Here is a 14529-nt window from a genome sequence, read left to right as displayed (position 1 = left end):
TTAAAACCTGTCCCTATTTTCGTGCCTTTGTTCCTCCACTACTTCAGGCTTTGTCCAGATTTCTTGTGCTAAGATCTTGAGAGATGTGCTGCCAGACAGAAGTTTAGCTAGACCTCTCCTTTTTTATTCCTGTTTCCCCATCCATGTGGACCCAGATAGTCTTTATATTGTGCAATGTCTGTCTTAATATGTGCATTCAGGTTACCCATTATCAACACCAGTTCATGTTGTCTTGCTCTATCTAGTAAGTCTTGCACCTGCTGTATAAATGCATCCTTTTACTCACCATTACAATCCTACCATCAGTGTCTGTGCTAGAAAGCTTGATCACCATGTTAGTAGTACAGCAGGTGACATGCTTGCCTTTGATGTAGAAGACTGTGGATTCTCCTCCCACACCATGTAGATGGATTGTGGATACTGTGATGTAATTTAAGGGGTGGTGGGGGGGTGCTGCATTCCTAAGTGTGTCCTGTTTGGCATGAGATGATATGCCTAGTAACTATGAACCTATTGTCTGTTTGACACCCATTCCCTATTGCAGTAATAGCAGCTTACCATTTTTTATTGTAATATAAGCAATTTATTCAAGGGCAGCAAGCAATGAATTTGTAAATGAAACACTGAAATATAAAATTGTTTACCAGCAGCAACCTCTTCATTAGTTACTGATCTCTTTAATATGGAATTATTTAGATGACGTTTACATTTGCAGAGATTGTGCATACTTACTGATTTTGGTGGACTGTAATGAAAGAAGTTTGACTGGCCTTTTATGATTGAAATGTTCTGAAATTAGTAGTTTTGTCATTATTGGTTCATACATTTTGTTTCATTGCTTACTGGAAAAATGTTCAAAACAACAAATTTAAAATGCCATCTAACAAGTGTTGTATTATGCAACGAATATAATTTAATACAGTAAGGAAGGTGAATCAAAGAACACATGCATGAATGCATGGTCTTAAAAATGTGTGGAAGGGGCCTATGGTTTGAAAACAGCCCAAATGTAAATTTAATCCATTACTGTCCAGATGCATTTTCTTTGAATGTGCATTTTAATGTCATTTCAATGGATGTGAGTTTCAATAGCAGAGAAGCTTATTGTACTGCAAAGTCTGTTTTCATTCTAAGACTGTGTTGTTTTGTATAGCAAATGGCTATGAGTGTTTTTGCTATAAAATCTGAAAGAAAAAAATAGTATGAACAATGGCAGGTTTGACAGTGTTTATGGTAACTGGAGGGGAAAAAGCCAAATAATGGGACACTTAAATGGCTGTGGGGGGTGGGTGGTATTCATCCTTTACCCTGCCGGAGGATCCATTTGACCATGATTTGGCTCTGTACTCAATAGGAAGATAGTTCTACCAAGAGTATTTTAGGTGTTCTGCAGTACCAGGTAGAGAAAGATGCATCATAGCATGATGGTTTTGATGTATCTACAAACTGAATGAATTTCATCATCTATTTAGCACAACATTACTCTGTTTTTTAATTTTATTTTGCAAGCACTACGTTTTTTGCTTGGCACATGTCGATGTTTGCAGAGTTAACCTTTTATTGTCAGTCTTTTGAACACTGATGCTTGGATCAGTCATCTTTTTCAGCACACACACACACACACACACACACACATATATATATTATATATATATATGTGTGTATATATGTGTGTATATATATATATATGGATCCCTATCACATGGTCGATAGGCCATATGATTGACTTTCATTTGGTCGACAGTTCATTTGGTCGACAAGCAGTTTTATGTGGGGGGCTTTGCCCCCCACCCCCCCTAACTATATATATCAAATCCAGGGTCGCACAACATTGTGGAGGGGGGCAAATCTGCCTGTCGACCAAATGAATTTTTGGCCAAATGAAAGTCGATCAAATAGCTTGTCGACCATCTCAGGTAGACCCATATATATATATATATATATATATATACATAAGCTAGATAGATAGATATAGAGAAAGCCCCCCCCCCCCCCACTTCAGATAGCAATTTTCAAGGAAATTTTTGTTCTTCTAATGAAATCAACAACATATTACTCACTTGTGTGAAATGCAATGATTCACAGTCCAAGCTTTCATTTATGAGTTATTATAGTTTGCACATAATTGAACAAGTTTTAATAAGGACCTATTGTTATTAATAGACAGCCAATAAGAAATGTGAGGAAGGATGACATCTCAGAACCTAATCATTGTCATACTAATAACAGTGAGAAGGACAATATGAAAAAGAAAATCTAATAATCTTTTCAGGAAAGTGGAGACACTGGAATATGGTTTCATGCTGTTGCTATGAAATCATTCCAAGATAAGTTTCACCTTCTTAGCATGGCCAGGATCCAAAGATTGCACTCACCTCATGCATCAGACATTATTACTTTCTCTCTTTGTTAAAGACTGAAAGACATTTCCTAATGATATTGAGCAATTTGAAAAAAGAAGACTGGCAGATTGCACAACAAAGACTACTATCATGCAAAGAAAGTGCAGTGAGAAAGCAAAACAGTGGTACTGTTTCTACTACCAATAAAGACATTTCTCCATGAAAAAGTTTTGAATGAAGTCATTCAAACCTCACAAGGACGCTCTTAAAACTAACTAACTGAAAAGTAGAATAGTGTACAGTAATGTTGCTAACAATTTTTTCATTTTTTGCTCAATGGTGCAAGCTTCAGAAAAACAGCTGTCTGAAGCTGTAAAATATCTGAGGAAAGGTTAGCCGAAGAGTGTCGATCCTAATACCACTGGGGGAACTATAGCACGTCTATGCTTGTATCAAGCAAAACCATCCTGGAAAAGGGCATATGTAGTTCCAGCATTATCAGGTCATCTTAGACTCACTTTGCTTTTCTTTATTTTGAATGCTACTGCTATTTTTAAATATAATGATAACAAATGTGGTCCAAGGAAAGATGTCTTATAAGTGAAAAGACTAAAAAATGAGGTTTGAGCAACAAGGTCACAAAAAGCTGCCTCTACATATTACAGTGTGCACATAACTGATCAACTGTGTAACTTGTCAGGGCAGGCTATGACTCTTCAGTTAAAAAAACAAGAAAGAGGATACAAATTAAATTCTTATATATTATCTGTATTAATCATGTTACAGTTTGCAATTGTATTACATTACTTAAAATATATGCTTGGAACAGTGTTTTACTTCTGAGAATTAAAAAATATTCAGTAACTGAGAAAAATTTGACATATTTCCTGTTAATAAATGTCTTTAGACTGAATAATTTAAAGGCATACTTTTAAAGTTCTAATTTATCATTTCTTCCAACACTGGCTTGTTATACAGCTAGGCAGAACTCCTGCTAAGTTTGTTTGTTGCACAGCCTTATTCTTTGTTAGTACCTGCCACATATGGCTTATACATCTTCCTATAGCTTAGGGTCTCGTTATTTCTAAATCTGTTCCTGGAGGAATATAATAGCAAAGAAGAACTTACCTTAAAGTAGGAAATGACAAAAAGCAAAAGTCAAAGCTGTCAGTAGTTAGTTATATAGGGCAACACAGGATGATGACTGGGAGATTTTGTTCCTTCTTTGAGTCTGTGCAACTGTGAGGATGGTATACCTTGGAAGGTCAAAAGTCACAGTTCCAAGTTTCTGTAATGTCGATTTGTAACTGTTCGAATCCACAACAGTGAATGCTAGTGTGCATTCGCTGTTGTGCATTCGACATTCTGATTGGAGATCACACTACAGTAGGAATTGGGAAATTTACCCTTTTCTTCACTGTAGTGTGATCCCAGTTTGTATATATCATTAGAGGGGGATGTGGGGAGCACAGTAAGAAATGACTGGAAGTCCACGTAAGTTGGGTAATGTCAATAATGTTGTATGCTGAATTATTGACATGACCATGTTTGGTGTTTTGAACAGATGTTTGGATTTTACAATGTTTTTTTTCGGGTAAGTAATCACACACACAAGTGTGCTTCTAGGTTTTGATAGTAAACTATATATATATATATATATATATATATATATATATATATATATATATATATATATATATATATATATATGGTTCCCCTTCAGAAGCCTGAATGATCATAAGCTCGAAATTCATAAGCCTGAAACCAAAAGCCTGAAAACTCAAAAGCCTGAAAACTCAAAAGCCTGAAACTCAAAAACCTGAAAACACAAATAATGCTAATATGCAAGTACAAAGACACGACTATCTACCCACTTACCTTAACCCAACCCCTAACCCTAAGGTCCATCACTATTGCACACTCACCTAATGTGCGCCCTAACCCTAACTCACTTAAACCGCCCCTAACCCTAAAATCTGTCACTATTGCACACACACCTAACCTGCGCCCTAACCCTAACTCACTTAACACGCCCCTAACCCTAATATAAAAACAAATGCACACTTACCTGAACCCAACCTGTAACCTTACACCACAGGGCTAAGAATAGCAAAGCCACATTCAAGTCAGTATGTGTATTTTGTGTTTTCAGGCTTTTGAGTTTCAGGCTTTTGAGTTTTCAGGCTTTTGAGTTTTCAGGCTTATGGTCTCAGGCTTATGAAATTCGAGCTTATGATCATTCAAGCTTCTGAAGGGGGACCATATATATATATATATATATATATATATATATATATATATATATATATATAGAGAGAGAGAGAGAGAGAGATAGATATATATAGCTATAGATATAGATATACATACACAGATCTACTTCAGAAGCTCAAAGTTTCAAAACTTCGAACTTCAAACGGCTGAGTCCATAAGATCAAAGTTTTGAAACCAAATAAAGAAAAATAAAAACAATTTTTTTTTTACATTTTTTACAGGAGGCAAGCCCCCCTGCACCCCACACCCCCTGCTAATTAAATATACCAGCTCCAAGATCACACAGCAGTGAGGAAAAGGTAAATATCCCATTCTGTGATGTACATCAATCTCCATTCAAAACGTTTGAATTTTCAAAACTTTAATCTTATGGTCTCAACTTTTAAAGTTCAAAGTTTTGAAAAATTTGAGCCTCTGAAGGGGATCCACATACACATATGTACTTGGGGGTGAGGGGGGCTTGTCCCACATTAAAGGGTGCAGGAGACCTTTTCCCCTGCAAAAAATGCTTAAGTTTTTTTTTATTTTATGCTTCTTTATTTTTTGGCATTAGTGTCTGGCTTTTCAGCTCCTTGATATTGTGGGAACTAGCTTTTCCTAGTAGAACCAGCTTTTTCTAATATATTACCCTTTTGCATAGACACTTTACCTTGGGAGAAGAAAACTTCTCTCTTAGCTTGCATCTTGGATTAAAATACTTATGAAAGCACTAGTCCTTCCTCATTTCTCCAGTTATTGTTCAGTGCACATATTTTTTATGTTGAATTACAATTGGAGTGTTTCATCCATGTACTTTGGCTGCTTTGTGCCAACTTTGGAATGGACTTGGAGTTGTTTTCGCTGTGTTCATACTATCTAGAAGACTGGATTAAATGAAATGTATATCATCATTTTCTAGTCTGTCAACACTGGGAGTGTAAAAGAATCGGTGAATCCTTGGCTGCTTTGGTGATTATGAGTTTTACGGAAGAGTTGATTCCCAATTATGTGTGGTTTTCATTATCTTTGGCTAAGAGACTAGAGCCTTAACTGTTGCTGTTGTTAATGTTTTTTTTTTTCAAAACTTGGAGTTTCTCACACATAGTCTTGGAATTCTATGGATGATATAGATTATTCTTTACCAAAGTTGTACATATATACAATATGATTACTGTGCATAAATACAGTCACTCGACCTTGATGGTTATTCTGACTTCTATAGCTTTCATTATAGTTAGGTTTAAATTTTATTTTCCTTTCATTGCTCTTGACTATACTGATTTTCTTTTGCAGTAGTATATGTGTTTTGGTTTGTTTAATGTCTGTACTTCACTTGTTCTTAATTCAGAGCAACATGAGTACCAAGCAAATCATTTGATTAAATACAGTTTGTAGGAGTTTGTTAACATGATTTCCACAAGCTCATTTTATTTCAGTCAATGAAAAGCTTTATTCCAACAGAGAATACATCCAAGTAGGCACAAGATGTGTACTTTTGCTGAGATCACATGGGCTACTTGAGATTTACAGAATCTTTCTGAGCAGTACATATTCTAAGTTTTATATCTGTCTGTCTCTCTATATATCTATCCATCTATCCATATATATGTATATGTATATTACAGGAAGTTTCAGAAAGACAGTTGCTTGTTACACTTGCAAATGATAGCTTTGGCTAGTCAAAAACTAACTTTGAAGGTAAGCCCATTGTGTTATCATCAAGACTGTGAAATGTGTGGTGGAAAGCTGTAACAATGCCACTTCATGCAGAAAGCCAATGACTGAATGTTTAAACCAGTTAAAATTAAGCACTGCACTTAACCATTTGCAGAAGTTACATGGAAATATTTATTTCACACTTTTTAGGGTACTGACAGTTTGTTTTGAAGATCAGCAGCTACAATAGTAAGCAGATAAAGAGTGAAGCACCAATACATTTGTTATGAGATAAAACTGCTGTCTCTTCACATTAGAGAGTGCAGGATTTATCATTTATAGTTTACATACATATGGAGTCTCAGACAGTGCAATACTACTAAAGGTAAGTCAAAAATCCATTCATTTGAACATGATAATGCTGTCAATTACTTGAGAAGCAGGATTTATTCATGTGATAAGAAGTTCAAAAACTTGGCATGTCCTAACCTCAATAGACGGCTCCTCAAATGCATCCAAATTGGATACCCAGCATAAGGTTCACAGGTAGATAATAGTCTAGCCCCAAACTCTATGCTGCCCACAAGCACTATCTGCTTAACTGAATTGTACAAGGTCACATAATAGGCAAGTGAGTGCCATGATAATCCAACCTTCTACACACCATAAAGCATTAACCTACTGTGTTAGTTACTAGTATAATTAAAGTTGTTAGCGGCATCCTGTTGAAAGTTTATAAACATAAATGTAGCTAAATCTTTACCAAGGTGTCTGTCAGGGAAAATGATAAAGATCAGCTTATTATGGAGCAGCCTCATCACTCTTTGCCTACTACCCCATAACAGAATGTAGTAGACATAGTGCTGCTACTTATTTAAATGCATTTTAACAAAGCTGCACCTTGGGGAAGGGAGAAAACATTGGTCAACTTTAATTGTTGCTCATGTAGAGTGGTATATATTATAGGATGTGGGTGTAGACCAACTAAGTGCTATGTTGGCCAGACAAAGAGAATAGTTAAGAGACATGTAATGGACCATTTGGGGGACATAACAAATGTTAGGTTAGAAAATCCTGTGGCCCAACATTTCCATTTAGCATATGGTGGTTCTAATGCAAGTTTGTTATTTTATGTTTTGGCCAATCCCCTTTGTAACCAAGGAGAAGATTATTTAAAGAAAGTATCACAGGTTGAAACTATGTTTATTATTAAATTTGGAACTTTATATCCAAATGGCTTAAATCAAGAAGCAAATACTAATGTTGGATAGCCAGTTTTATTCAATGTGCATTATTCAAATGTTGAATGCTATGTAGTGCTTTGTTATATGTATTGCATTTGGGTGCTTTGTCACTTTATGATAGGTGTGATGTCTTCATTTATTTAAATTTGGTTAATTGTGAATTGGGGCAATTTTGATATATATAAAGGACTGTGATATGGTGTAAAATTATTCCCTTGAAGGTTAAAGCTGAGGTACCATGAAGCACCAGTAAAGTCTGTACAGTTCAAGCTTTGGCTTTGTGTTGTTTGTTTTAAATTATAGTATTGTGTTATGTTTGGTTTAATGGAGAAAACTCCAACACAACAACCCCTCATCCCTTGGCCATATTATTGGTTAATTCTAGTTTTGCTGGTTCAGTCACATAACAGTCAAGTATACCTACTCCACAGTCAGGATGACACTTCTCCTATAACCGCTTTATAACCACAACACAGCTTCATATTTTCACCTGCTCATCTTTGAATATAGACAACTGTTCATCAAAGTGAGTCCCCACAATGCTTATAGATGCTTTGTCTTCCACAGATAAGTAATATCCCTCAGCAGTTTATAGTTTCTTCTAGGATGTCAGGTAGCATGCTGTTCATGGTGGAGGACCCAATGTTTGCATGTGGGGCTCAGGGGGTCTATATTATATTTTTGAAAGTTTCAAACATCGAACACCATATGGTTGACACCATATGAGCGATGTTTGAAATTTTGAAAATATAATAAAAAAATAAAAAACTATATATTAATTATCGCTGTAGGTAGGGGGGCTGCATCCCCACATCCCCGCTACTTAAATATTCCTTCTCCGAGATTGCACTGCATTGAAGTAAATGGAAAATATTCCCTATGGCGATTTCCGTGTTACATGTGCGACATTTAAACATTTTGACCAATCGGGTTCGCTCAATACGTGTTTGCCAGTTACAATTTTCAATCACGCGATAGGAACCAAGGCTCAGGTGTGTCCTCAAGTTTAGTAGTATTCCATGTTACTCTTGTGTCATGTCAGTAATGTTGGAGTGCAACACAAGGTAGAGATATACAGTTATTACTTTTGCAGCTTCTCACAGACAAAGCATCATCCTTTATATTGATATACCACAAGTTTTGAGACATGGAAGTGCTGGAATGCAATCCTTCTGTGGCAACATTCCAACTACAAGCAGTAATGGCTATTTATTCTAAGTAGCACAGTATTTTATTATACTTACTACACATCCAGTGGTTTATCACTTGCCTACCATCTTTCAAATGTAGTAACAACATACAAAATACAGCATATCTCTGCATTTCTAAACTATTGTTAATCTAGTTGCAATTTTATGTACCATTCTATGTCTTGCTTACTGCTGCTATGTGTTTTATTTATTCATTTATGTATTTATTCATTGATTGATTGATTCATTCATTCAATTACTAATTCTTTCTTATTGATAGCTGCCTTCTTGTCAGAATGCCAGCTTCTTAAGTCATACATATATATATATATATATATATATATATATATATATATATATATATATATATATATATGTGTGTGTGTGTGTGTGTGTGTGTGTGTGTGTGTGTGTATATATATATATATATATATATATATATATATATATATATATATATATATAGATTCATAGGTTCAAAGGTAGGTACTAGGCTATCTGCCAGAGGACATTTATAAGCCTAGCTAGAGTGTGACGGCTTTCGCCACCCCATTGATTAATTAACTGATCCTCTGTCAAGCAGAGACAATGAAGTGATCCCAGGGGTGTATTTTCTGTTACCCATCCACTCTTCAAGGTTTCTCTTGAAGGGTGTTAGTGAGGGGCTCTACCTGATGTAATTTGGAATTTTGTTCCAAAGCATGGGGAGTCTTTGTGACAGGAATCTATCCCTCCAGCATGTTCTATTTATTGTTGTGATGAGGTTTAGCTCACTAGAGCACGTGGCTCGCAGTGACTTGGATTTCTTTAGGTGGAGCATGCCCATCAATTCTGAGTTGGACATGGCTTTGTAGGTCAGGCAGAGATCACCTCTGAGTAAGCGATATGCCAATGAGTACAGCCGGAGTTTTTTCAGTCGGGCTGTATGGGACATATGTTTGAGACCAGTAATCCTCTTGGTGAGGTACTTTTGTGGTCTTTCCAGCTGTTGGAAGTGTCTTGTGCGGTACATCCCAAATGGGGCATTGCACTCTATGATGGGTCTAATGAGTGACGAGTAGAGGGGCACTATAACCTCTTTATTTCTAGATGTGAACCCTTTTGTAATTAGATGCGCCACATAGAAGGATTTCCTAACTACTTTGGCAATATGATTGTCAAAGGAGTGATCACTATCTAACTGGGTCCCCAGATCTCTTATTACCACTTCTGTATTAAGGGGGCTGCCACCTATGTGGTAATTCGTGGGTGTTTTGTTTTTTCCAAATGGGATGAAAATGCATTTTTTGGCATTTAGCTTGAGGCCATGACTTTGACACCAGGTGTCCGTCTCAGTAAGGCCCTTTTGGAGGATGTCCGTGTCAGCCAGAGAGTCAATTATGGCTCCCAGTTTGCAGCCATTGGCGAACTTGGTTAGCCATAGTCCTCCTGTGTTTGCCTGTACTTCTGAGAATTATATGCCAAACAGTAGGGGTCCCAGGACAGTACCTTGCAGGACACCACTTGTGACTGGTTTAGAGTTGGACCTGGAACCCGCTATTCTTACCATGTGAGTTCTGTCTGTAAGCCAGTTCGCAACCCATCTCGTGACGTAGGGGTTTATGTTCAGGCTGGTGAGTTTTTCTGTAATACCTGAGTGAGGAATGGTGTCGAAAGCCTTGGTGAGGTCAAGGTAGGCTGTGTGAACCACTTTTCCCTCGTCTATGGCCTTGGTGATTGTCTTGAAGAAATCAACCAGGTTTAGTAGGCATGATCTGCCCTTAACCAATCCGAACAGGGTCGGGTCAAGTGTTTGTAGGTCCCCAATGTCTTTGTTAATGAGTTCCATGATGATGCGCTCCATAGCCTTGCAGACCAGGCTAGTCATGCTTATGGGGCGATAGTTACCAGGGTCAGTTGTGGCCCCTCCTTTGTGGAGAGGAATAACTGTTGCTGTGCACCATTCTATGGGCATGTAGCCTGTGGAGAGGCTGAGGTTGAACAACATGTTTAGGTGGGGGGTTAGTTCATTCTGTAGTTTGTGCAAGACGCAGCCTGGAACACCATCTGGTCCCATTGATGCTGTGTTTTTGACTTTTGAAAGGGCTGTTTTCACCTGTGTGTCTGTGATTTTTGGGACACTACACTTTTCTGGTATTGTTGTGGGCCCTTTTGGAGGTGAGAGGAGGGAGAAGTTTGCACTGAATCTATCTGCCAGGATGTTGGCAATATCAGTAGGTTCAGTATATGTTGTGCTATTTTGCACTAGTTCAGTGCATATCTGCGAGTTGCCACTTAGATTATTAACATAGCTAAAGCCTTTGTGGTTATCTTTTGAATCCTTGGCAATTTTTCTTTTGAATTAGCCTTGGATAATTTCATGAGGGACCTCAATTTCTTACTGATACTGTTCACAGATGTCTTTCCTTCTTGGGATTTGCTTTTTTTCTGAACTAGTTTCCTCCTTCTATTGTATAGCCTATTTATTGCAGGAGTCCACCAAACAGGTTTCCTTCTCATAGAGGAGTGAGTCATGGTTTTGCTAGGGTTGGCATGATCCATGCTTCCTTGTAGGTTATCATAGAGTGCATTTTTAAAGGTTTCTGCATCTTGGGCAGCATTATCCTTTAGAGTGGGGGCTGTGAAACTTACCACCTCTGTCTTAAGTAAGGTGAAGTTTGCTTTAGAAAAAAAAATTACTGTGGTTTCCTTAGTTGGGGGTGGTGGTGGGGTATGGACATCTAGAGTGATTAGTTTATGGTCTGATCTAACTAGTGACGGGTTGACCTCCGGTGTAGAACACCTGTCGCCCATGTTGGTGATGACCAGGTCCAATATGTTTTCACCTCTGGTAGGGGAGTTTACCAGCTGATCCAGGGGGTTTGAGTTGATGAATTCCAGGAAGCGCTGGGCCTGGGAATTTGTACACGAGTAGTTTTCCCAGTGAATGGTAGGTTAATTGAAATTGTCCAATATCAGGGTGTTCGGTAGGACCTTTATGTTTTCCAGTGTCTACAGAAAGGTGGAGTGGTGGTCCTGGCTCATGGAGGGTGATCTGTAGCAGGCCCAATTTGCATTGCAGATTTGCCCAATGTTAGTTGCACATGGATGATCTCAGAGGTATCATGCTGCGTCACTAACCTGGAGGTGTAGGTATCCTTGATGAATAAGGATTCACCCCCTCTTTTTGTGTTTTGGTCCGTGTTCTGTGGCTGAAACATGTGGTATGAGTTGTATTCTGGTAGTGCTGCGGTGCTCTCTGGAGCCGTGAACCAGGATTCAGTTACTGCACAGATGTCGACGTTCTCCATACTGAGGAGTGCTTTGAGCGTGTGCATTTTGAGATTTAAACTCCCAGCGTTGAGCAGCATAACCTTCATTTTTTTGTTAATTGTGCTGTTTACGGAGGTGGGTTTGACTGTTTAGCCTTGCCTAAAAAAGGCACTATAGGGACAGCAAGAGCCATGGCCAGTATTCAAAAGCCTAGAGGTGAGAGGTGCAAGCCATCTCTTGTGAAGCAACGTGGCTTGTCGAGCATGTCTTCCCAGGCTGACAGACACTTGATCCCCTTTGAATGACACCAGAATCTTAGCCAATTGTTGAAATTGATCATTTTTTCTTTATACTGAGGTATCATTCTTGGTGAGGGCAGGATGCTACTCAGGGTCAGGGTCATACCAGCCTGGACTACATGATCAGAGAGCTCTTCCATATCTCTTTTCATGTAGTCCAGGGAGGTATGTCTCAGATCATTCACACCAACATGAACAATGACAGAGTCATATTTGTACTTGTTCTGGAGTGACCTGAGTGCTTGTGTTATGTGGTGGATTCTGGCTCCCGACAGGCAGCTAACAGTAACCTTCTGCTTATCCAGCCTAGTGAGTGGGACGTCAGTGTGCCTGACTATAGCATCACCTATTACTAGTATGTTACGTATTTTATTTTGCCTTAAGGGCTGTGATTGTGCGGCACACTGATTGTTGTGTTTTATGTGTTGTCTGGTTTGTGACAGAAGTGCAGGTTGTTTGGGTGTCTGCTTTGGAGGTCTCTGATGCTTTTGCAGGTTTTTATTTAGAGCCTCCTTGTATGACTTTGTGTATTTATGTGTATTTTTTGCCAGTGCTGTTTTAGTAGGTCTGTGTGCGGCTGGAGTTGTGGTGTGAGTGTTAACCTTCTCCTCTTGACTGTCTGTTCCAGTCTTTGGTGGAGGCAGCTTAGCTTCCAGTTTGGCTGTATAATTGCATTTCTCGCATATGTTAGTGTTTTGTGGTAGGAGGAGAGGGTTGTCTGTGTACATAAGGCAGTTGTAACATTGCCTCAGGATACCCAGATTCACCAGCTGGACTGGTGAGTGCACCTGAAGTTGCCCTTTGGTCATGCCTAAATAGTAGGGTGAGCTGCTTAGTCACTTGGTTGGTGAGAGGTGAATAAAGAGCCTTGCCCTGCTGGTCAATCAGTGTCAGAGTATATTAGTGCTTGCTATTAGGTCTGAGCAAGTGCTGGGCTGTAAGATGCTTTTTGAGTGCTTAGGTTGAGAGTTAGACTAGTTTCAAGGGAAAAACTGAAGAGGAGACTTAGTGGAGCTGGGAATAATTTAACCGTTGACACTGCCCAGAGCGCAAAACCATGCAAACACGGTTTTTATAGTAGGGAAATGAAAGAGATAGAGATTAGCCCAAAATGGTCAATAAACTACTAACGTCTGGGCTGGAACCACTCCTCCAGGGACAGATAGGTTGCTCAAAGCTTCCCTCTCTCACAGGTGAACAGAGAAACTTCCTTCTATCCAAGTAAGGTATGGGCAACTCAGAAACTAGTATCATAGCCCTGAATTCAGCACTAGCCTGAAAACTGGACTATACTAGCTTAGAAAGGCAGGAAAAAAGGATTTTTTTTTAAAGATATGGCAAAAACAGTAAAAAAATACACTTAAAATAGCTTTAAACTACTACAAATGCTCAGAAAAGGCTATCACACTTTGGTGTGTAGTCTACAACAGTTAAACAAATTATGTAAACAAAAAACAACTTTTTAAAAGTGCAGGCAGTCAAATAAGTACAATATGGGAAAAAAACAAGCTTTTAAATCACAATAAACACTAGATAATCTGCTTTTAGGCAGAAAACAGTTAAGTACTCAAGAAAGTACAGAAAACTGACACTTAATCACTCCAAAGTCTCTCTCCTAAGCTAGAAGGCTTGCATCAGTTTAAGCTTTCTAGTGCTACCAGTAGGTTAGTTACAGGAAAGATAGGAAACAAGCGCAGATGTGGTCTTTTAACCCAGAAAGTTGAAAGAGATGGACAAACTGTCCAAATGGTCAATAAACTACAATTTCTGAGCCATTAGCCTCTCCTCTCGTGGTAGACAGGCTATGTAGTGCTTACCACTCCCACTGATAAGCTAGAAGGCTTTCCTCCAACACAGAAAGGCTTGCAGGGCTCAGAAGCTTACAGACAATCCTGGATACAGCAACTCTGTATCTGGACTAGGCTAGTTGCAGGAAAGGTGGGAAACAAGCGCAAGTGCGGCTTTCAAACCAGAAAGTTGAAAGAGATGGAAAACAAACTGCCCAAACAGCCAATAGCTACAATTTCTGGGCCATGGACCACTCCTCTTGTGGTAGATAGGCTACCTGATGCTTACCACTCCCACTGATAAGCTAGAATGCTTCCCTCCACACAGAAAGGCTTGGGGGGCTCAAAAGCTTACAAAGAGTCCTGGATACAGCAAATCTGTACCTGGACTAGACTAGTAACAGGAAAGGCAGGAAACAAGCGCAAACACAGGCTTTTAAATCAGAAGGTTGAAAGAGATGGAAAAGCTTCCCAAATGGCCAATAAACTATAATTTCTGGGCCAGAAAC

This window comes from Protopterus annectens, chromosome 4.part0 (assembly GCF_019279795.1).
Source record: "Protopterus annectens isolate FY-2018-M chromosome 4.part0, PAN1.0, whole genome shotgun sequence".
In the NCBI taxonomy this organism is placed as follows: Eukaryota; Metazoa; Chordata; order Ceratodontiformes; family Protopteridae; genus Protopterus; species Protopterus annectens.
Note: the sequence above shows the minus strand (reverse complement) of the source record.